Source organism: Solanum lycopersicum, chromosome 12 (assembly GCF_036512215.1).
Source record: "Solanum lycopersicum chromosome 12, SLM_r2.1".
Taxonomy (NCBI): domain Eukaryota; kingdom Viridiplantae; phylum Streptophyta; class Magnoliopsida; order Solanales; family Solanaceae; genus Solanum; species Solanum lycopersicum.
Genome location: NC_090811.1, coordinates 50728967 through 50755750, shown reverse-complemented (window position 1 = coordinate 50755750; position 26784 = coordinate 50728967). Strand labels below are relative to the sequence as shown.

The window sequence follows — 26784 nt, the reverse complement described above, 5'->3', positions numbered from 1 at the left end:
CTTTCACATATCATTTTTCAACTACCATTTAATACCATCATGTACTTCATGAAAAAACTCAAAGAAATTTGTGGTTACTCCTATAATTTTTATACTATAAGTTCATAATCTCTACTCACCATCAAATGCCTATGTATCTCATCATAAAAATTTATGTTGTCTTATAAAAAAAAGTAGTTTCAATTCACTCAAGATCCTCAATAACCATGTATAACTGTAGGTCCATACTGTTGTTTATCCATCAGTCACCTATCATAATATAAACAATTTATCCTCCATAACAACACATAATATTCCACACCTTGCTATTTTCACAAAAATCAAAACCATATCTTCATAGAAATTGTTGAGAAAGTCCTAGTAAGTCTATACCAACCAATTTACAACCATAATCATATTAGAACTTATAAATGAAAATCAATACATTCTTCAACTTCTAATCAATATTCTAAACGAGAGGTCATTTTCCTTCACATCTCTTAAATTCTTCCGATGATGCATATTTTAAATAGCTGAACTCTTTAGTATACCATACTCTTTTTTCTTTCGCTGACTTTCTTACCAATCTTATCCTTTGACCAACCAACCCATGCTATTTCTACCTTATCCTCTAACACATAACATTACGTGAACCCCCCCCCAGGTATAACAATCAAAAGTAACAAATTTTACTACCCAAACTTTAGTCCTACTAAATGTTTCATACTCAATGAGATCAATTATTTCTTACTTTACCAATCCATACCTTGACAAAACACACTACCACAAACCAAAACTCACCATAAAAATTTTGGATTTGAATTCAATTGTTTAATCTTGTCCCTTTATTTATCAACATTAACCCATACCTTAAAGATGTCTATGAGTTCATATATCTTAGCTTATCATCGATCGCCTCTCCATAGACCTTAATCATTACTTTGGCTAAAAATTCAATTGTACTCATTACAAAAGTCAAAACACAAGAAAAAGTTTCTCATCACACTCAAGTTGAACGTATGTACACTCCTTTTTCAAATTATATCAAATAATTTTTAACAATATAATGAACCCGTGACACAATTTTCATAGGTAGACCAAAATAGACGAAACCATGCGTCTTCGAACTCAATTTTCCTCTATATGAAATTACATTTTTTCCTTGCTCAAAGTAAATATCTTATTCTCGATCTCCTCTTTCCAAAGACTAAGCTATACTACCCTAATTCTTTTTATTTTAACTCTAACTTCTTTTAATTTTATTCAAGCAGTGTCTCACCACTTCCTATGACTTCCCATGCAATCAATCTACTAACCAAATAGTATCAGACCAGGGCCTTAAATACTCGCAAGTCGTCATTACCATACCAAATTCATTTAACCAACAATATGTATTCTATAGTTTCACCTCAATTATAATCCATCACGAACTCTTGTTACCATCATGCTCAGTTATATCTTGTCATCACCACGGAGTCAAGCTTTTCATTAATATGGAACCTTAAACCAAGTTATACCAATCGAATTCAAAAGAACTAACTCAATTTTATTTGCACATTGTTACTAAAATTCTCAATTTCCTTCGCAGATATACACTCGTTGGGACTTTCTTTACCCATAAGCTTGTTATTTCGATATCGATCCACTCATTTAGACATTATAATAAAATCACCAATCCTCATTTAGAAAAATTGCAATACACTTTAGAATCTAAACGTATTAATATTGTATCTAAAATCCACCACTAAAACCTTTCTTATAAACAAAGCTTAACCCTAGGGCGCATAACAACAAACTAGTTTGTTTCTCAAATATGAATACAACATTGAATCTCATTATACAAGTTGGTTATACAATTGATACACCTTAAGTAGGTAGATTCACATTTGAAAACTGTTATATTAATTTCAACATACAACTAGTATCAGACCATGAAAGTCCATTAGATCAAGTACTAGAACACCTCAAACTTATTGAAAAGATCGTATCCAAATAACCCACACATTTCTATTAATTGATTAGTTGAAAAACATAATCAAACATGTTTATCCATAGCGATATGCATTCTTTTGTGGATAAGGCCGAAGACAAAAATAAGACACCCCATAACTCTAACAAAATAGGCATCATTATTGTAACATCATTCTCATCACTCTCTAAGTAACCCATGTATGTTAATGACAACTGTGGTAATTATAGTTTCAAATGTCAAACTGTTCATTATGTAGTCCTATCTTTAACCAATCCATTTTCACTTGTCGACTCACTCTGAATATCATATATACTACACAAGTGTTGTTCCTCCCGTCGGATAGCTAACCCGAAATAAATAAGGTGTTCATGAAGTATCTTAAACAATTGTTCAACCTCATAATTTATATATCCTCATAGTGTAACACCCCGTAGCCCAAACAAACCAAAAATTGGTTTTTATAAAAATCTGCAGGTGCTACCTACAGTGGCATCGACGGACCGTAGCCTGAACTATGGTCCGTCCTACATAACTGTCGATGGGATCAGAAAATCCCAAAAATTTCAGCCTAGAAAAATTGGTTAAATCATGGACGACGGATGGACTTACGGTCCGTAGGTCAAACAACGGTCCGTAGTCTATGACCGTCGATAAGGACTCCCTTCAACCGCTCTCTACAAGAGCAATAGATGACCAGCATGGTTTGTAGGTGGACCTACGGACCATAGGTTGAAAAGTTGCAACCTGTTAAAGGGAAATGCAGTTGGGTAAACTTAAAATGATCATAACTCTTATCACAAAATGAATTAGGTCTCCCGTGACCTACCCACAGATTGATAATTGTATTATTTTCAACAACCACCAACTTTGCTAAAATCAGACATCCGAGTAAAATGTTATGCCCATTTTAGTAAAGGCCTGTCGAACAGGCCCTCACGACGGACCCAACGATGGGGCGTCGAGCGCACGATGGACCATTAGTCCTGGCCGTCATGAGGCCCGACAACAACCTTCCCAAGGGTCTTTTTATCCTATGTTATGTTATTTTGACCCTAAATCATCATATACTAATCAGTTTAATCCTAGAAACATAACAAAAACATATCCAAGTCAAATCATTAAAAAACAACTTAGAAAATTAGAAGCAAGAGAGGAGAAAAAAGCTCAAGAACCCTAGTTCAAGAACACCACAAGCTCCAGCAGTTCCAGCCCCGAAACTTAAGTATTTTTCTATGGATTTCAACACAAGGTATGTGAGATTTCACTAGTGGGTTCCTTTCACCCATTGGGTCCTTAGTTTAAGTCAGTTCTTGATTCATTTATCATGATTAAACCTAGGGTTTCTAGAACTTTGATATAACTTCATGAATTTATTAAATATATGTTCCAAATAGAAATATTATGTTATATCTCAGATTATCGCATGAATTTCAGAACCCTAGCTTTGTATTTCTTTAGTTCTTGAATTACACATGCTAGGTCATATATTTCAGACACTTCATATATACATGCCTCACTTATAAAGGCATGATTAGCAGATTAATTGTTGCATTCTCAGTTTCCATGTTCATTTTCAAGCTATCCAGTATTTACAAAAATTCAGGTATAATCAGTTAATTTACATAATTCATTTGGAGTAGCATATTACCAAGTTGGACTAGGGTTTAGTGTACCCAATAGTCCCAGAACTACTAGCCAAGTAGGTTGTAACTCCCCTCTGTGGGCAATCTTTTTAGTGATCATGCCAGCATGCCTTTATATTTTTGGTAGTGTATAATGGGTCCTCTCGATGGGGTGTATACATCGAACTCCACATTTAGATCATGTAGTTTTATTAACGGTTATTAGTAGCTCCCACAGTTCAATCAGACTCTTTGCATTGACCATTTATCAGTCTATTCACTATTCCGTTTCAACATGTTATAAATTGGTCATTGCATCCAATTAGCTCAGAAATCAACACATCACTTTCAAATTATTATACTTATTTTTGTGCTTGTTCAGTTATTTTTTATTTAATCCTTACTCTATCCTACATGCTCAATACCTTTCAAGAACTGATGCATACGTGCGCTACATCTTCTCGTGATGTAGGTTCAGGTTATCAACATCTAGATCACGCATTGATTGATTTCCCGATCTCCAGTTCAGCAGATTCAGTGGTGAGTCTTCATTCTCTGAGGACAACAGTCATGAGTTTCATTTCAGTCTTTAGTCATTTAGTTTAAGTTTTTTCTAGATTTAGCTAGGGCTTGTCCCTGTATTTCTAGTCTAGTTTAGAGTCTATTTTCAGACATAGTTAGATTCAGCGTAGTATTGAGTTAATATTTCTTTTGTATTAATCTCACTATTTTCAAATATCTAAGTTATTGAATATGGGTATTTCCCATCTTTTTATTTTAAGTTTGATTTAGCTTCCGCAACAGTTTATTATCTTTAGTATGCTCATGATCATGCTAGCAGGGTTAACTTGGGATCACTTGTTGTCCTAGGTTCTGTGTCCCCGTCTCAGGGGTAGCTTGGGTCATGACACATAGGGATTCATCAAGCCATCACCCTACATAACCCCTCTGAATTACTCAACATTCCAAGTATAACCAAACAGATTTTTCATAAGTATATTACTTTCAATCAAATTTGACCTCCAAGTAATACACAACACTAACTACTCTCATAAAAGAAACATGAAAGAGTCATAACTATAATAGTGAGAGTGAATGGAATAAAATGATAAGCCAGAATCTCAAAGGATGCACGATAGAGATCCAAGTCACTGTAGCCTCTCATAAGTACGAACGTCTCCGTACAACCCCTTGATACTCTACTTAGACTCAACTTATATACACGTGAGACCTATGAACCTGGGGATCTGTTACCATTTTATCAGGATTCAAAAATTGAGGTGATGACACTTGTCGTATCCCGCCAATACAAGTCATTCTAGAAATTAACAATTATGATAAAATGCAGAAATTCATAATAAACTTAAAATTACCCCCATAAATAGAAGTAAGTTGGGATGACAAAAAACTACCTCAAGAATCTCCACAAGAAGCATCAGAAAAGAAGATGATAGAAAGTACACGAAGATCCGAGCTAATAAGCTACAAAAATGTGGGAGCAAGGGGTGAGTACCAAACCACACGGTACTCAACAAGTAGACTTCAAAATAGAAGCTAAGGGGATGGAATACGGGTACTCCTAACACCCTAACAAAACAACCATTGCTACAGCCTGCATAAAACCATCCCAACATAACAATTTAAAATTTACATAATGCACAACACGCAACCCAACAACAATACTCGAAATAAACAATAAACTCAATATTCATTAATCACAAGTTCCACATAAAGGTACTCACGTGATCAATGAAACACAATATCAAGCTCACTAATGATAAAGATGTGCAATGCAATGATAATCAATGTCAAGTATAGTATTCATGTATGACCTAGTGATACACACCCATTGTCTCTCAGTTAGGACCCTTAGAGACATATTTTTCCATGCATCCATCGTAGTATATGAAGCGACCCTCAATTATAATATTCATTACAGCACATGATACATCAATTGGTATATAGTAGTTGTCGTGATGTACGACACGTTTGTTGATTTATAGTATCCATCGCGGTGCGCGACATGTTCCTCAAAATGGTACATCCTCTTTCATTTCTTATTCTTTCTCAACTCACATACTACTGTCACAACCATGTTTCAAAATAATACAAATGACATGTTGTGAATGATAAGTTACCTATTTAAGTGGACATAAAAGGGAGTAGCGATATTTTGGTAAGAGGCCAACGAATCAAAATGCCAAATGCTCGGTTGGCTGAGTATGATTGGAATCATGGTTAAAAGTTGGCGGTATTAGAGATAGCAAAAAGAAAGAAAAAAGGACAACGACAATTAAAGATAAGAGCAGAGTTGTGGGATGTGAGACGGCAGCCTGATGTTTATGCATTTTCTGTTATTCTCCCATCTCCTAATGTCTAGCTTCGCATCCTCTCTTCTCGATCTATCTTATCTTTTCCTGTAATTTTCTCTTTTTAGTTGTCATATCCTTGTTACTGTTCTATTGAAATCGAGTTATTTCTTTTGTTAAATTTGCTTCGCTACATTTGGTGCTTTCATTGCATTGAAATATGGTGCATACTCGTCACAAAATGTTGCAAGATTGACATAATGTTTTATCAAATGACGTCTCTGATATACATTCTTCTTTAGACGATACTAACAAGTGATGTTGGAGGTTTTGGTGAAATTTTCTAATATACGATCTAGAATAACAACATATGCTCCAGAGCCAACTAGATTTACGCCTTCGGAGATGACAGTGTACCAGAGATCTTCCTATGGTGTGTCTGTTGCTCTTTGTCACAAACTGGTATTTGTTGAACTTGACCACTTTCATGGCATTAGCCCAAAAGCGTGGCTGTTTCAAGTAGAACACTACTTAACTTTCTATGGTATATTACCTGAACGCCATCTCTCTTAAGCTTCATTTTATCTTGATAGAGATGCAATTGAGTGGTGCCAATGATAGTACGGGAATAAAAAGCCGATTTCTTTGACGTTTCAAAAGTAAGAAGGTTAATTCCCCAAAGGGGCGTCTCTCTAAACACCAACAAGTTTCCTCTGTATCGAACATTTAATCTAGATTTTAGGCAATGGTGAATGAGACATAAGAAATTTCGATGGCCTGGCTACTCCATTTTTTTATATCGGGCCTGCAGACGGATATTTAACATGCCATCTTAACCGATAAATCCAAAACTTTGGATGAAGCCATTAGCCTAGCCTATTTACTTGAGCAGCATATTTTAATAGAAAGGGGGCCACAGCTAGATTTTGAAAGAACCTAACCCTTGGTACCTACGCCTATTGTTCACTCTCCTAACAATTCCAATCAAAATAAAACCAGAAAACTTCCGCTCAAGCGCCTGAGAACAACTAAGCTACAACAGTGGTGACAGAAGGGTTTTTACTATGATGAAAAGTATATTCAAGGCAAAAAATGCAGATTTCTTCCCCAACTCTTATTTTGGAGGATGAGACTGAATCTCGCTTTCAGTTGTCGGAGAGTTTTCTCACCAGAGGATTTTGTCACTAGTGAGCTACACGACCTTGATTTAGGAACACCCGCTACTCTCTCTTACACTGCTTTGGCTGGAGGGCGGTCTAAAATAACTTTATGATTTTTAAGGTACGTTTGAGGTTCACAAATTCAGGTGATTACTGATGAAGGGAGCACACATTGTTTTGTGTGAACTATTGTTGCCAAATTTTTGAATCCCAAGGTTACACCCATTTTTAACAATTACGTTGGACTTTTATGTCCTACCAATGCATGGTGCAGATATTGTGTTAGACATTTCATGGTTGGCCACTCTAGGACCAACAATGACATGTTATGGAGCACGTATTTTTGAATTCACATTGGGTAACAAAGGGATTCGGTGGGTCGGAGAACCTCACTTAGAGGCACAACCTGTGCAGCTTCAAACATTACATAGGTACTCTACAACGGACAGCATAGCCTTTTATTATTGCTTCATGATGGTGCAATCTGAAGGCATTGTAGACTTTGACCATTCATCAGGTCTTCAATTTGTCTAAACCAACTTTGAAAATTTTTTTTAGAAGCTTTAAGGATTGACACCAATCTGATAACAAGACCATGTTATTACTCTTCAGTCGAATTCAGGCCTATCAATGTGAAACCATATCGTTATCCCTATTTGTAGAAACAAATAATGTAGCAACTTGTTTTTGATATACAAAAGTAAGGGTCATTCATCCTAAAGCTTGTGCATTTTCTTCCTCTGTACTGTTGGTGCGCAAGAAGGATGGAACTAGTCGATTCTGTGTTTATTATCGTGCATTGAATGCAGTAAAGGTGCATGACCAATTTCTCATACCAACAATAGATGAGTTATTTGATGAGCTACCTGGTGCTTGTTACTATTCAAAGTTAGATATGCTCATTGGATATCATCAAATCAGGGTCAATGTTGATGATGTTCCCAAAACAGCCTTTCAAACATATGATAGTCATTACAAATTTAGGGTGACGTCGTTTGGCTTGTCTAATGCTCCATCTAACTTTCAAGCCATTATGAATGATATATCCAGACCACATCTTCATCGCTTTGTATTGGTGTTCTTCGACGTATATTGGTTAATAGCCGAACATGGGAAATTCACTTGCAACACCTTCCACAAGTCTTGCAACTTTTATGAAAAAACCATATAGTGTCCACGAAGTCTAACTACTCATTTGACAATCTCAAATTGAATATTTAGGCCATGTGTCATCAAACTATGGTCTAGATGTTGATCCATTCAAAATTGATGTCACTCAGTCTTTGCATGTGCCTTAGTCTGTGAAGGGGCTTCGAATTTTCTTGGGTCTCTGCGTTATTATCGTTGGTTTATTCAAGGCTATGCCACTATAGCAAGCCCACTAACTGATTGTTTTAAAAATGAGGGGTTTTCATGGACTGCATTATATCAACAAGTCTTTGACGAATTGAAGCACCTCTTAAGTTCTACCCTGGTTGTTGCATTACCTAATTTATCTGAAGAATTCAATATTGAGACAAATGATTCAGGGTTGGGGATTGGCGTGGTGTTATCTCAAGGAGGGAACCCAATTTCTTTCTACAACAAAAAATTATGTTGAGAATGTATCGGGCTTCTGCATATCACAGGAAAATGTATGCTATCACGTAACTAGTAGCCAAATGGAGACAATATTTGTTGGGGAGACAATTTAGAATTTTTACTAATAAACAATCCTTGCGCAATTTAGCAAACCAAGTCATTCAAACACCAAAACAACAAAAATGGTTGACGAAATTTGTTGGCTATGACTTCCAAATTTTGTACAAGCCTGGGAAGTCTCACAAAGCAGCGGGTCTCTTTATGCATATTGTACTAGAACATTTGATAGAGTAATTGACTTACAAGTAGCCAATGAACAACATATTGAGTTGTTATCTATTCAACAAGGCATGGAGGAAAATCCAAATTCATAAAGGTTTTATTTCTGTGAAGGTTTATTATTTTTTAAAGGTCGCCTAGTTTTGCCATCTAATAGTTCTCTAAAGAACACCTTGTTGCAGGAATTTCATGAGTTTGTAATAGGCCGACATGTTGTAATTTCCAAAATATTTCATCCCATTGCATCCTATTTCTACTGGCAACACTTGCCATGATATCCGCGTGTTTGTGGCATTTTGCCAACTGTGTCAACAAATGAAGGAAATTTCTTGACGTCCTGCCAGTTTTTTCAACCTCTTCCGAATCCTTAAATGGTTTCAAAAGTAATAGCAATGAAGTTCATCACATGTCATCCTGTGGCTTAGGGAAAATTCACTATCATGATTGTGGTTGATCATTTATCAAAGTATGGCCACTTTATTGCTCTGCCTTCGTCCTTTTCAACTTAATCATTACCCGGAGATTTCATTACACACATAGTCAATATATATGGTGTAACATATCATAACTAAAAATAGTCAAGAATAATCTAAGAAACTAAAACTAATCACTTTTGGAAAGAATAGGAAAAATCTGGAAAATTTCCTAAGTTAAGAAAGTTAGTTTTTGGACATTTTCAAACGGTCATAACTTATAGCTCGTGATGACTTAAAGTCACTTTTTATTTGTTTGGAAAGCCCTCTGAAAGATCTTTCTGATGCCGTAGATTTTGCGTGGTTTTGATATCGTATGAGGGAGATATACCTATAGAAAGTTGGGTTACTGGGTTGAAGAAGGTCCCAATCCCGAAAAATCTCAAGAACCCTAGTTCAAGAATGCAACAAGTTCCAGCAGTTTCAGCCCCTAAACCGATGTATTTTTCCATGGATTTCATCACCAAATATGTGGGATTTAACTAGTGGGTTCCTTTCACACATTGGGTCCCTAGTTTTCAGTCAGATTCATGATTCTATTTTCATGATTAAACCTAGGTTTTCTAGAACTTTGATAGAACTTCATGAAACTATAAAATACACGTTCCAAATCAGATTATCATGTTATTACTCATATTCTCGCATGAATTTCAGAACCCTAGCTTTGTATTTCTTTATTCCGTGAATTACACATGCTAGGACAGATATTTCAGTTATTCAATTATACATGACTCAGTTTTTAAAGCATCATTATCAAATTAAATGTTGCATTCTCAGTTTTCATGTTCAGTTCGAGGTATCCACTATTTACATAAACTCAGACATAATCAATAAATTTACAGATTTCATTGGGAGTAGCATAATACCGAGTTAGACTAGGGTTTAGTATACCCAATAGTCGCAGAACTACTAGCCAAGTAGGCTGTAAGTCCCCTCTATGGGCAATCATTTTAGTGATCACGCCAGCATTCCTTTATACCTTTGGTAGGTTATATTGGGTCCTCTCGATGGGGCGTATACATCGTACTCTACATTTAGCTCATGTGGTTTTTTTATCGGTCATTAGTAGCTCCCACAGTTCAGTCAGACTCATCGTATTGGCTGTTTATCACTAAATTCAGTATTTTGTTTCAGCATGTTATAAATTGGTCATTGCATCGAGTCAGCTCACAATTCAGTATATCATGTCAGATTATTAGACTTGCTTTTATGCTTGTTCAGTTATGTTTTATTTCATATTTACTCTATCATACATGCTCAGTACCTTTCAAGTACTGACGCATACATGTGCTACATCTTCTCGTGATGTAGGTTCGGTTCTTTGCATCCTTATCAAGCATAGAGGATTATTTCAGATATAGTTAGATTTAGCTTACTATTGAGTTAATATTTCCTTTGTACTAAACTCATTATTTTCAAATATCTCAGTTATAGAATATCGGTATTCCCCATCTTTTCAGATTAAATTATGATTTAGCTTCCGCATCAGTTTATTTTCTTTAGTATGCATGATCATGCCACCACATTTAGCTTAGGATCACTTGTGGTCATAGGTTCCGTGTCTGCATCTCGGGTGTAGCTCGGGGCATGATAAGATAGGTCTACACATAAAGGATCCACGTCTGGTACTGGTTGAGGGGCAAATACTCTCTATAGAATTACTAGTCACCAAGATCAAGATAATTCGCCAGATGTTGTCACAGGTATGATCGAAATCTTTACTTTTGATGTTTATGCTTTGTTAGATATAAGAGAAATTTTATCTTTTGTGACCACTTATGTTGCAAATCAGTTGGAGATTCTTCCTAAGAAACTTTGTGAGTCTTTCTCAGTATCTACCCCTATTGGAGAGTCTATTATAGCGGAAAGAGTCTATTGTGATTTTCCTATCTCTATTAATCATAAGAACACCATAGATGACCTAGTGGAGTTGGACATGGTAAATTTTGATGTCATCCTAGGTATGGACTGGATCCATGTTTGTTATGCGTCAATAGATTGTTGAATTCGAGTTGTCAAGTTTCTAATTCCTAACGAGCCAGTCATAGAGTGGAGTAAAAGTTCAATAGTGCCTAAGGATCATATTATTTCGTTCCATAAGAAAAGGAGTTAGTTTCAAAGGGGTGTATGTATCACTTAGTCCGAGTTAATTACTCAAGTGCTAACATACCTTCCCTTTAGTCAATTCCTTTAGTAAAAGAGTTACAAAAAAATTTCCTAATGATTTACCTAGAGTCCCTTCTAAGACAGAGATAGACTTCGGCATAGATATCATTCCAAATACTCGTCATATCTCTATACTGTCATAAAGAATGGCACCGGCAGAATTAAAAGAGTTGAAAGACCAGGTGAAAGATCTGTTAGATAAAGGTCTTATTTGACCAAGTGACTTGACTTGGGGCGCTTCAGTCTTATTTGTGAGAAAAAATGATGATTTCCTTAGGACATGTATAGAGTACCGCCAACTAAACAAGGTGACCATCAAGAAAGAGTATCCTCTTCAAAGGAAAAATGATCTTTTCTACCAGATTCAGGGTGCTTCCTGCTTCTGAATAATTGATCTCAGATGTGGCTACCATTAGTGAAGAGTTAGAGAATGCGACATTCCAAAGAAATCCTTTAGAACTAGATATGGGCATTATGAGTTTTGGGTTATGTATTTTGGGTTGACAAATGCACCTGCAACATGCATGAATCTTATGAACAGAGTCTTCAAGCCATACTTAGATATGTTTGTTATCGTCTTCATTGATGACATACTAATCTATTCAAGGAATGAAGAAGATCATGCTAGTCACCTTAGAATATTACTTCAGACTTTGAAAGAAAAGCAACTATATGCCAAGTTCTCTAAGTGTGAGTTTCGGATTAAGTCTGTGGCATTCTTGGGTAACATAGTTTTCGGTGATAGGATCAAAGTTGATATCGTAAAGATAGAAGTGGTTTAGAGTTTGCCTAGACCCACGTCTCAAACTTATATAAGGAGGTTCTTGGGTTCGGATGGCTACTATCAAAGGTTTGTTAAAGGGTTTTCAACTATCTCGTTTCTATTAACCAATTTGACTTAGAAGACTATAAAGTTTCAATGGTCTAATGTTTGTAAGAAAATCTTTCAGGAATTGAAAAAGAGATTGATTAACGTTTCGGTTTTGACCTTACTGGAGGGTAATCAAGGTTTTGTGGTGTACTGTGATGCATCAAGAGTTGGTTTGGGTTGTGTTAATGAAAAATGACAAGGTTATAGCTTATGGCTCCAGATAGTTGAAAGTTTATGAGAAAAACTACCCAACCCATGACTTAGAGTTGGTCTTAGTGGTTTTTACCTTGAAAATATGGCATCACTATTTGTGCGGCGTTCATGTGGATATATTTAGTGACCACAAGAGCCTACTATATGTGTTCACCCTAAAAGAGCTCAATATTTGACAAAAGATGTGGTTAGAACTTTTCAAGGATTATGACATTAGTATCATTTACCATCTAGGTAAGTATAATGTAGTTTTTGATGCCTTAAGTAGGTTATTCATGGGGAGTAGCGCCCTTGTTGAGGAAGAAAAGAGGGAATTAGCTAAATATGTGCAAAGACTTGCATGCGTGGGAGTCAGGCTTATGGATTTCAAAGAGTGAGGTATAGTGGTGACTAATGGGGATGAATCATCACTAGTGTCAGAGGTGAAAGAAAAGAAATATCAAGACCCCATTTTGCTTTATTTGAAGGCAAATGTTGATAACCAAAGAGTATAGATTTTTGAACGAGGGGTAGATGGTGTGCTGAAGTACCAAGGTAGATTGTGTGTACCTAAGATGGATAGACTCGAAGATAGGATCATGGAGGAGGATCATAGCTCCAAATATTCCATTCATCCAGGTTCTACCAAGATGTACCGAGATTTCAGAGAGGTATATTGGTGGGAAGGTATGAAGAATGACATTGCTAAGTTTGTTGCAAGTGCTCAAATCGCCAACAAGTGAAGGTAGAGCACGAAAGGCCTGGAGGCTTGGCCCTGAATATAAAAATTCCATAATGAAAGTGGGAGATGATTAATATGTACTTCATCACAGGCTTTCCAAGGTCTCGCATGTAGCATGATTCTATTTGGGTAATTGTCGATCAATGACAAAATCATCCCAATTTTTTCCCGTAAAGACTACATATTCGGTCGAGGATTATGCTAAGTTAAACATTCAAGAAGTGGTAAGAATTTATGGAGTTCCAGTATCCATTATTTCATATAGAGGTGCATAATTTACTGCTCAGTTCTTGAAGTCCTTCAAGAATGGCTTGGGTTCGAAGGTGAACTTAAGCACTATTTTTCATCCATAGATGGAAGGACAAGCAGAGCGTACTATCAAGACCTTAGAATATATGTTGAGGTCTTGTGTTCTTGATTTCAAAGGGAATTGGGATGATCACATATCTCTCATTGAGTTTGCTTACAACAATGGCTACCATTCGAGCATCTAAATGGCTCCATACGAAAATCTTTATGGGAGAAGATGTTGATCTCCTATTGGGTGGCTCGAAGTTGGTGAAGAAGGGTTGATAGGACTATATCTAGTTCACTAATCCATTAAGAAGGTGAAAGTGATTAAAGAAAGGTTGAAGGCAGCACAGAGTCACCAAAATTCCTACATAGATGTTAGGAGAAGGCTGTTAGAGTTTGAGGTGCATTATTAGGTGTATCTTAAGGTTTCACCCATGAAGGGTGTTATGAGGTTTGGTAATAAAGGGAAACTTAGCCACCTATATATTGGACCTTATAGAATATCCAAGAGAGTGGACAACGTTGCTTATAAGTTAGAGCTACCACCAGAATTAGCAGTGGTTCATCAGGTATTTCACATATCCATGTTGAAAAAGTGAATGGTTTATCAATAATTGATAATACCGGATGAAAATACCGTGATTAAGGATAGGTTATCATATGAACAGATTCTGGTTCAAACTTTGGATCGCCAAGTTCGCAAGTTTAGAACAAAGGAAATTGCATCAGTCAAAGTCCTTTACAGGAATCAATTTTTTGAAGAAGCAACTTTGGAGGCGAAGGAGGATATAAAAAAGAGATATCCACATCTCTTTGAGTTTGGAGAGAACGCATATTAAAGTACTAGTTCTCTTCTTAGTACTTTATTAACTATGAGTAAGCATGATTGTTAATTACTTTTGGAGTGTTGAGTATTGAGTTTGTTGTTACTTTCCTCAGCATAGTGAAAGAAATCTCATTTTTAGGACGAATGTTTCCAAGGGGAGATATTATAACATCTCATAACTCGAAATAGCCAAGAATAAGTTAAGAAACTAAAAATAATCACTTCTGGAAAGAACAAGAAAATTTGGAAAATATCTTAAGTTATGAAAGTTAGATTTTGGTCATTTTAAAATGGTCATAACTTAAAGCTCAAGATGAGTTAGAGTCATTTCTTGATATAGTCGGAAATTCCTGGAAGAGATTATCCAACGTCACTGATTTTGTGCAATTTTTATATCTCATGAGAGAGATATGCCTATCAGAACTTGGATTGTTGGGTTGAGGAAGGTCCAAATCAGGATTTTAGTAAGGGTAAACTTGTCATTCCACCCAACTATTACCTAATTTTTTTAAGGGTTTCGTAGGAGTAAAAAAAGCCTCAAGTCAGTTTATATAACCAATTTACGCTAAGGGTATGTGAGAAAAGAGAAAAAAAGGAGAAAAGAAGAGAAAGATCAAGAATCAATCAAGAACGCTAAGGTTTTGCGAGTGAAATTCATCGGGGGTGGTCCCTATTGAGGTATGTGAGATATTCTATGTTGAGTTAGTTTACACATACACCAATTAGATTAATTCAGCAAAATTTGAATATATTGAATGATGAACATTTAAATTCTTGAACAATGGTTAAATCCTTGTTGGTTGAGTTGTAGTATGTCTTAGTTGATTGGATTCGTGTTTTCGGGGTTTTTTTTTTTTTGGTTTAATCTATTGGGTATTGAGTTTATTAGTGATCCTATGTTATTGGGTTAAGAGTCATGGAAGTTTAGACAGTGTAGAGATGAAAACGGAGAAGAAAAGTCAGAGGCCTCGTCTGAGTGACCCTAGGGCACCGTGCCTACTAGAGCTTCTCAGGACAGTCTCTGTCTGACAGGCTCTGGCGCGCCGCACAAGACAGAGCGTCTCAAGACATTGTCTATCAATCAGGCTTTGGCTCTCCACGCCTCTCAGAGAGCCAAGGATACCTGGAGACCCCGTTCTTTCCCTATCTTTTCGTACTAGTTCTCAAGTGATGTACCCACACTTTTTAGTTGATTCCAATACTCTAAGGTACATATAAACATCATTTAATTATCCATAAACATGAATCATGAACATTGAATTCATTATTCAAGTCAAGGAAAAATAGGATCAAAGTCAAGGAAGTTGAAAAGTCAAGTTTAAAGCAAGCAAGTAAGTTAAAGTAAAGTTTCTTAAAGTTTTCAAGAGTCTTATTTAAATGTTTTAAGGCTCAATCTTCGAGTTAAAGAAAGAAGAAAAGTTGAAGTCTTTCCTTCAAAGAAGTATAAAGGTACTAAGTATTCCCTAAAGAGTTGATTTAGATAAAAATTTTCAAGTCAACCAAATAGTAAAGAGTGGAGTTCATTTCTCAAAATATATAGTGGAACTAAGTATTCCCTAGAGAGTTTATAAATCATTTTACATTTAAGATAAAAGGAAACTAAGATTTCCCAATAAAATTTTGAACAAGAAAAGGGAACGTATGTTCCAAGAGGGCTGTTTAAAAGCTAAAAAGGGTTGAGCAAATTATCTCAACCCAAAGGAAGGAAATTATTATAAAAGCATGACCTAAAGCATATTTTGGGAGTATTGTGCACCGATGTGGGGATGAGAGTTAAAATTAACTCAAATCTCCATGTAAACCATGTAGCCATCATGGGTATTAACGGGTTATACTTTTTAGATGATCGTTTAAGTTAAGCTAGTGGATCCACTAAGTTGAGGAGTTCTGTGTAATGTCAAAGTATAGGACATTCTAGAAGCGCGGATGATATGTTGTATCACCACTTAGGCTCATAGTGGTGGTTATCGCTTAGAGAACCTCCCACAGAACTATATTACTTTCATATATAAGTAAAGTTGAGTTTGCTATTGCATTTTCTTTAATGAACTACTTTGATTTAATGTTTCACAAGTTTCATGTATATATATTACATGAGTTGTAAATTACTTTATATGTATACATTGAGTTGACTAATTCTTGAGTCGAGTAAAACCAAGGTAAATTCATCTTATTATCATCAATCAAAAGTTGTTGTTTAGCATTCCATTTTTCATACTCGTACATTAATGTACTGATGCCAGTTGGCCTATATCATCTCATGATGCAAACGCAGGTAACCAGGATCAGCATCCAGTGCATCGTTGATCCAGTTTGAGCACTCATATTTAGTGGTGAGCATCCTTGCATTCAGGAGGATCCTTTCTAAGCTTTCCAATCTATTATATTTCACAATGTTGTGGGGTCTGTCCCAACATTCATCAAAGCATTTTAGAGTCTTCATAGACGAATAGCCAGTTAGTTTAGTTGAGTCTCTTTTATTTTCAAATGTTACATTTTGAGATTTATGTGCCATTTTGGTCAAGAAGTTAATTTAAGTATTTATGAGAATGTGTCTTATTTTATCATTGAGTTAAGTCTTCCGCTGAGTTAAGTAAGTCTGGCCAAGGGTTCTCTCCATGCCAGCAATGGTCATTAGGTGCCGGCCACGTCCTAGGTGTAGGTTCGGGGCGTTAAACATAGTCCACCAATCCATTGTCACATATCGTGACCCTATGTTTTGCAATTATTCTGGAGGAAACTCAATATACTAGAAGGGATATCTTTAGCGATGAGTACAACATATCATGAATAATGGATGGCCAATAAGAGGCTTTCAACAAATGCATTAAGAAGTATCTTTGATGCTTTGTCGCAGATTCACCACATGAATGGGTAGGCATGCTTTCTTGGGTAGAATTTTGGTACAACACGGCCCATTAGTTGTCAGCAAGTATGACTCCATTTAAGGCATTGTATGGAACATAACCCCTACATTTTTGAATGTTACATGCTTCGAAGGGATGAAACATTAGAGATTTTGAAGGCAAATCTGAGAAAGGCTCAACATAGGATGAAAATATTAGCAAATAAGGAACGAACTATGATCATTTCGAACTTGGTGTTTGGGTGTATATCAAGTTGATACCATATCGCCAAAATTCAGGTCATTTACAAAAAGATCATAAATTGGGAAGGAAATATTCTTGTCTTGTTAAGGTAATTAAGTGCATTGGCAATGTCGCCTATAAACTTGCACTTCCAGCCGCAACGCGCATCTATCCACTCTTCCACATCTCTATCTTGAAACGTCGTAAGGGAAATTCTGTCCATCAAGTCACCCCTTATTATTATCATATACAACTACAACGATAAGGTACTTGCTGAGGTGGACGTACAAGCTAGTAGGGATATTTTGGGAAGAGGACAAAAGATAAAAATGTCAATGGCTTGATTGGTCTACTTTTATTGGAATCATGATTAAAAGTTGGAGGTATTAGAGTTAGCAAAAATTAAGAAAAAGGACAAAGGCAATTATAAGAGCAGAGTAGTAGGACATGAGAGGGCATCCTGATGTGGATGCATTCTCTGTTATTCTCTCATCTCCATTCCTACTGTATGACCCCTCATCTCCTCTTCTAGACCTATCCTTTCTTTTGCTGTAATTTTTCTTTTTTAGTTGTAATTTCCATGTTACTGTACCATTAAAATTGACTTATTTCTTGAGTTAAAATCTGTTTCGATCCACACACACCAACAATTAATCACATTTTCTTTTATTACTCCTTTTACATTGTTAGAGTTATCCAATTTGGAAAATTCAACCCATCATCAAGACTCATTACTCCCCAACACATATCACAAGGAAATACATGATTCTACACGCTTAATAATGATTTAGAAATCCACTTACCTCAAACAATTGAACAATCACTCCAGGACTTGAGTCTTCACTTTTCTTTATGCCTCCAAATCAATTCAATCTATTCAAATATGTAATCTTCATAAGAATGCAAATCTAATGACACCCATATTACTATATTTAGTTTCGGCTTGAAAATTGGGTAGAAAAGTCATCCCGAGCCATCAAATTCAAATCTGAAATTTTCTTATCAGTATGTTTACCCGTGATAAAACAAACTCACATGCAAAATTTTAGTTAAAACGAATCATTATTTGACCCCCATACTAGGATGCTATTCTAAGAACCCTGGACCTATATTTTCTTAAATCAATATAAATTATAAACGTTTCCAGCCTAAAATCTATTCAAAATTACATAAAATTTTAATAGAAAGGATGAGAATAATTACCTCGACTCTTTGGGTTGAAATTCTTATTTTCCTCTTCCCGTTTTCCTTTTCTTTTCTCCCTTTCTTTTATTTTCTTCTTCTCCATTTTTTTTGTTTATTCTATTCATATTTTTTTTCAACTTTTAGTGAGACATATGACATTCAAGTCTAGGGCTTTTTGCCCTTATTATTATTTTACTAGGTAAATTGCTCGCTCTTCGCGCAGTGGTAAACTGTGTTAATAATATACTTATAAACATTTGATAATACAAGCGTTTTCAAGTGGGTACATCAAAACGATTAATTGTCAAGAATATTTTACCCCAAAATAAAATGAATTATTTTTAAATATTTAAATATAAAATATAATTCTAAGTGCTTAAGAATTTTGTTAGTAATTCTTCATTATAGTGTAGTTATTCATCACCCAAAGTCTTCAGAAATGATAGGTAACTATTTCATTGTCTATATTTGTATTTTTCAAAAGTAGTGCAAACATTTTATTCATCAATTGCATGAGTGTTTCTCCAATTCAAGGTCTGTGCATAAGAATCTGAATGCTATACATCTTATATAATTAGCTGTGTACTTGACAAGTTAATTTAAAATTTGAAAAACATCTCTTCGAGTTCAATGAAATAATGTATGTCACTCAAATAATTTAGATTAAATAACGACTTAGCAAGTCCCTTATTCAAAATCATTTTGCAGTGTATGACACTATTTTGATAGCCAAAACACATATTTTGTTGTTTATGTTTTGACCGATATGGTTAAAACATTGTTTTTTTTTGCAATTTTTAATCTAATGTTTCTAAGGAGAAAATTATTTCTCTAATATTTGATTAATATGGATTCATCCTATTTTGAGGGGTAATTCATTGACATCAATCCAATATTTGAACCCCAAACTTTTAATTAAGGTTGAGTACAATACTTACCATCCCACTACATTCCTTTATTTTTTGGATGTCACTAATTGATTGAATGCCTTGATAGGATCATAGAGAGTTGAATAACTAAAACTCCATGGTAGAGTGGAAACACCATAATTTCTGAACCTCAAAAGTCCCTTTTTGGACAACCCATGAATTTTTTAGCTACTAAAAACACTTAAAGATCAAAGTAATTTATTTTATAAATTCAATAATTTAAATCTACGTGATGCCAATAGTCTAATGATTAAATCAAAATATTGATTAACATATCTTTACTACAACATCTGATCAAAGCATAAACATAAACAATAAAATTTAAAACATGTACTCAAAAACAAAAATTAATAACACAAACATAAATTAATGGCCGTAAAAAACATACAAGAATCTTTAACAAAAGATTGAAGTGGAAAGGAAAAATTCGAGCTCACTGAATGCACATCTCCCTTTAAAAAATTTATACCCCTATGTTACCCGAGGTTTAAAGGAATAGAGTCTCTCAGGAACGATGCTAGTCACCATTGTATTGATACAAAAAAAATGATGTTAGCGAACCACTAAACAGGACCAAAGTACACAAATATTTAATCGTTCAGATGTAGAAGAAGAAGTTTGAAATTTTCGTTATTTCAAAATGAGAGGAAATCTCTCAATTTATAAACAACAAAGGGTAGTGTAAATAAATGTTTATTGTGTCTTATTGAAAAGGTCACAAGTGTTTGAAAAAAGAACAACCTCTCATAAACGTCACAAACTTTCATAAAACTCGTAGCTTTTCACAAAAGTCGCAACCCTTCATAAAGTCGCAATTCTTAATTAAGTTACAAGTTTTCATAAAAGTCAAAAATTTTCATAAAGTCGTAACTTTTTCATAAAAGTCAAAACTTTTAATGAAAGAGAAGACTAATTTTGAAAATATATGAACTAAAAGGGAATCCTAATTTGTGGTGATGCCACGTAGGCAGACCTAGTCTATGAATATATACATGTGTGTGTGTATATATATATTATTATATATATGTATGTATGTAGTATATGTATATGTATGATTATTATTATTTTTATTTATTTATTCTTTTTCCATTATTATTAGCAACAATATAATTCTCTATTAAATTTGAAATCCATATCTCTTATTTTTATAAATCATAAATTATTCATAAAAGCTATTTAAAAAGGTTAACATAAAATAATGAGTATTACTCATAAAACGACTAAGAAGGTCGTTAAAAATATATCACTTAAATAAATAGAAGATTTAATTGGCAAATGACATTTTATTAACATGTCAATTACTTGATGTGGGGACTTTTTCCTCTCATTTAATAATATAAAGAAGATAGGGGTGGATAGAGACCAAAAACTATAAAGAGACCAAGAAACTATAGAAAAACTACATGGCTAGAATGAGATGAATTTTTAAAATAAATTAACAAAATTCAGTAATATATTATTGACATAATAAAAATATGAATATAGAAAAATCTTAAGTAACACTATTAACATTATAAAATGTCAAAGTCATTAACTATCCATAATTACTTTTAAATTATATGCAGAAAAGTTAAACTAATATGTAATATATATTGCTACTCACCTTTACCTACTCACCATTTCTTTATGCTATTAAATGTATCTTGAAAATGATAGTATCCTTTTATATAGTTATCATGCATAATAAAAACAAATAAATAAAATAAACATATGCGTTGAACACAAACACATTTCGTAAAAATCTATATTTGATAATTTAGAACATAAAAAGAATATCAAAAGATAATTAATAATAGTAACATAATAATTTGAAAATTACAAAAATTAAATCAATTCATGAAAATTGAAGTAGATCCATCTTATATCATCTCAATTTTTCTTCAACTTTAACTAAGTTTCTAGATTTTGCTAATTCTAAGTGTGGTTAAAAAAATTCTCCACTCGAAGAAATGCCATAAAGGACATCGATGAGACCATGACATCTCTGAAATTAAACCAACGGAAATTGAACATTTATACAAGAATTCAGTATCAATGTTGTCGCACTCATTATCAATACCTGATATTAATTTTATACTTCAATATATTAAGTTTTGCAAGACAATATGTTATATCACTAAATCCAAGATAAGCATCTGAATAGATCTATTATTGTAAAGTTTTATTAAAAATATTGAATAAATGAAAATGCATGAAATTTTAATACTATTTCATTTATTCAGTATATAGTAAATCTTGTACTCCCTCCATTATTTTTTTTTCAAAGTTAACTATATAATATATTTGGAAAAAGAAAATTAATGTGCATGACATATAAAGTAAATATCTGAGTGCCTCAATTTGTTGTTCTACTTCTTGTATATGCCATTAGCCATATCATTGACCACAGTGTGCTAATTTTTAAAAAAATATATTTTGATAATCAAGAAATTGACCAAACTACATACCATATTTTTTCCAACAATTATGTCAAAAAAAGAATACTATTTATAAAATCACAAATAACTCAATCATGACATAACATTACAATAGATTACATAATCAACATTTCAACATTAAAGTCACCGGAGAACATGATTAGATGGGAAAATGAACAACTAATTTTCGCAGAAAAGACTCAAACAAAGGTGATAAAAAAACACGCATATTTAAATATAGAGATAGTTAATAGAGAAAGATATAGACAACCACTTTAAATTCAACTTCAAAGTAATTAATTTGCTGTTAATCTTTTTTTTAAAACAAAAAATTAGGGTTGTTTTTCTATGTATTTATTTAGAATGGCTTATGTACAACATATTTTTATTTCCTTTTCCTTTTCTACCTTTTATTAAGTTATATATAAGACAATAAGATCTATCTTATATATAATATGAGAGGAAAAAAAGTCACATGCCAATCACCACATATATTCTTAAAATTATTAACTAATAATAATTAATAATAAATTACTATTTTTTTAATAAATAAAAAATTTAAAAAACAAATGAAAAAATAAAATATAAATTAAAGTTGTTCTTAAAATTATCATTTTAAAACTCATTTATATTAATAATAACATTACACTTCATGAATCGAACAATAATATAAATAAGTTTTAAAAAGATATTTTTAAGAACTGCGTTAAGTTCTATTTTGTTTTTTAATCTCTATAAAATTTTAGTTATTATTTAAAATAATGACAAAAAATAAAATCCGAATTTATTATTTAATCCTATTATTTAATAATTAAGAAATCTATTTCATCTGGTGCACCATGTCAACTTTTTCCCCCTCTAACACATAAGATAGATTGTACATGTTAATACTATCCTTTGTTAACTATAAATAGAGGGGTATTCTCACATTTCTAAACTATGAGTTTTTTAAGTTTTCTATTCTTCTCCTTATAAAAACTCAAGTGTGATTTACAAATGTTGAGAATATGAGGTTTAGAGGAACTTGAACACTCCTTAACTTAAATGTTGAATTAATATGATACACCAACTAGAAACATCCACGGTACCATATCTTCTATATTTTATATCAATATTTATTTATTTATATTATATTAAAAACAAGAACTCCAACAGTACAATATAACTATAGAACACACTATTGAGGAAGGGGAATAAACTATGTTTAAGAGGTGTAACTAAGAGATTCCAACAATGATACTTTTATTTATATATATAACAATTAATTTTCAAATGAGAAAAAAGTTTAAAACAAGAAAAAAAAAAAGGAAATGGTATATCTAATTAAAGACCATAGAGAGGTGTCGCACTACCTTATCGACATTTAGTTTTATAGTATAAATAGTTAAAGGTGTTTTCGGATAATGTTTACCTAAAGTTTTGATTTAATAATATTGACATTATTTTTTAAAAAATAGTGTAGTACATGATGTGATATTCACATGCAACATATATATCTCAAAACTAGTTAATTTTTTTGTATTACAGTTTGAGTTTAATAACTATGAGTAAATTTGTTTGAAAAGTATATTAAATGTAATTTTCATGTCATAATAATAGTCTATGTCAGAATCTGAACTCTTAAATATAAGTTTTAGCAGAGATAGTGAACTTCTTCAACATTTGTCCTAACCACAAAAGAAAATTATGACAAATTCTCTTAGATACGTTCAAAGACTTTTTATTGTACTCTACATTAATTTCTTTTTTTCAATTACTTTTGATATCTCATTCTTGTATTATGTTCTTTCTCTATAGTCAAATAAGAAGATTTCACTAGTCTTTAATTCAATTCTTGGATTATTTTTTAAAGAAGAAATGCATCATTTTTTAGATTTTAAATCATGTCTAATAAGCTTTATATATATCAAAAATAGTTATGCAATAAGCTTTTCTTCTATACATTAATTTTAATTAGCTTTTTATTACAATAACACAATATTTCATATTACTTTTGAATTAATTTATGTGTTTTCTCAACATACGCGATAGGGCTCAAAGATCTTGGCCTATTTCGAAAGGAATTTTGTAGAATTTTTCATGATTTTCCCTCTCTAATCTCTATAGAAAATAGAAAGTAGAATCCAAAGACAAAATAGAAAATATTTAGATACATTGATTATAAGAAATTTTATATTCATTGCTATAACAAATACATTTATTGTTAAAACACGCATAAAAGGAAGTGTTTAAGGGAAGGAAGAGTTCCCATTTTCTGGGACAAACTTTTGCATCCACACCTCCTTTCCATTGATAATAAATTTCGCTTTGGATTCATTCTGAAGAATAAACTCTATAATTCCTGGTATAGAAAATACAATTTGAGCATAAAGAGCTTGTTCATTGGACTTCACCTCCTGCATTAGAATGTACTCAATATATTCTCCAAAAACTGGTGCAATGAATTCTCTAATTTCCAATTCAGTTACAGGATAGTCCTTGGCGAAAGTAACAAACATTGTTAGTTCTTCACCTGATATGTTATGTCCCTTCATATCACCTTCAAGCCCCAACTGAGAAACTCTGTTGATTAAATATTCCTCATGAAGAGGTGTCCCCATTGACATATTGCTTTGCATCCAAGTTTGTTCAGAACTTCTATTCAAGAATTTCCTCACAATATCTGGCATTATCTTAAGACAAACCTCAATTACAATTTTTCTTATCCCACTAGTTGTACCATTTCGATTTTGACAGAAAAATAAGACAGATAAATCATTTCTAGTGACTTTTTTGGTTAACAGAATATCATTTGCATTTGTTGAGAGAAGATACTCTGTATCGTCAATGCATCTGAGACAGGTTACAGCCTCATCAGCAAGTTGATTAATAAAATCTTGAGTGAATGATGCGATCTTTCTAATAACATCACTGAGAAGGCAAGTATGCTCAAGCCAAATCCACAATGCCAATACCTTCATAGATTCAAAAGGATCACACTGAAGGTCATGAATAAGGAGAGAATAAAGTTTCCATACAATCGTAGGAAAATGACCGAAATCGTCCATTCTGATTCGAGAAGTTCCAAAAATGCCAACTCACAATTGTAGTGATCAGACCTAAAATTACCACAAATGGAATAATAAAAAATCAATTAAAAAAAATAACCATAATTATATCAGATCAACATGCAAATAATTGATAAAAAAAACAAGAGAAATCGACTAATAAGATTCTAGTATGAAGGAAATTATTCTGATCCTAATAGATATTTAGCTCTTTTGATGTAGTATAACAAAAAAAAAATCAAATGATAGACATAAGGGGAAAAGAAAATAAACTTAAGACAAAATCCTACATGAGGATTAAAAGGCCTAGTCTTGGAACCTAAACTCAATCAGAGAGGGTATTCCAATAACCTATCGAGGAATGCACGTTTATACCTATACAGAGATTTAATCCGATCGAAAATCAAGTGAAGTTTAGGCTAAAAAAGAGTAAAAGGACATAATATGAGGAAGAACAAACCAAATGGTAATGCCAGGGGAAGGTTATTCTCAAGAGCTCAACTTGACAATCCAATCCAACACAACCTAATAATTTATAGGTGAAAAACTCTCACTAAGAAATGCTCTAGTAAATTTTTCTTATCCGTATTCTGCCAAAATAAAAAGAGTAATTAATACTTTTTACCATTTACAAAAAAAAGTCCATGATATTAATTACAACATTATGACATTTTAAGAAAAAAAAAACCTTGCAAAGTAGATTGTAATAAATGCTTGTGATCTTTCTAGAAATCATATGAGAAAACTTCACACGCGTCCTATAAAAATTTATTAGAAAATAAAAGTCCATACCACCTAGGATTTCATACATAATCATAAAATGTAAGAAGAAATAAAATTTTCTCTTTTACTTATAAAATGAACTTCATCTCGTTAACATAGGGAAAATAGTTTTAAAGAAAACATATATTATAAAAACTTGATATATTTCTAAATAACTTGATAAAATAACTACAATCATATTTTACAAAAGCTACCCCCATAAATCAAGTGTGTTAAAAAGTTAATCTAATAAAGATGAACTTTGTTAACATAGACATAAATTGGGATATAACCTTAAAATTTTGTTAACTAAATCATCCTTTTTAGCACAAATTTTTAAAATTAAGCTTTATGATAATTCATACTTGTTGAAAGAATACGTTGAGAAAACACACAAATATTAATTTGCAATTTATTGAAAATTCAAAATGTTGTATGAATAATGAAATTTTTCTTAAGAAAATGCTTTATTTATTGTGAAACTAATGATATGCATACATGTTAAAACTATTAATACCCAACATCATTTGTTCTGTGGTGGATATGAAAACATTTACATTTACTGCTCTTGTGATAGAACAAAAATGACACTAGTTATGTTTATTGCTTTGCTTGATTGGGTAATATAGTTCATTTGGTTCCACTCTCAAGTTTATTTCCTTGATTAATAAAATACATTATAATTAACTCTATACTTAATAAATATTTTTATGGATATTTCATGACACTCAAAACTTGTTAAATATTTTTATATAGGTTTCCTCAAATTTTAAAATAAAATAATACATTCGATATGCATTTTCTGATGCAGTTTGAGAAAGTCAAAACGAGAATATATATGTGAATTTGTACCTACCATAATGATGTGCGGTTAGCACAAAAATAGTAT

At 33.0% G+C, this 26784-nt stretch overlaps 1 long non-coding RNA gene across 1 annotated transcript; it reads right to left on the bottom strand.

Moving 5' to 3' along the window:
• Positions 1 to 24221: 24221 nt before the first annotated feature.
• On the bottom strand, positions 24222 to 25640 carry LOC104645074 (uncharacterized). The gene is made up of 2 exons (XR_011213250.1): positions 25594 to 25640; positions 24222 to 25184 (listed from the first exon to the last, which is right to left on the bottom strand). It is a non-coding gene; the product is annotated as an uncharacterized lncRNA (long non-coding RNA).
• Between the last annotated feature and the right edge of the window lie 1144 nt (positions 25641 to 26784).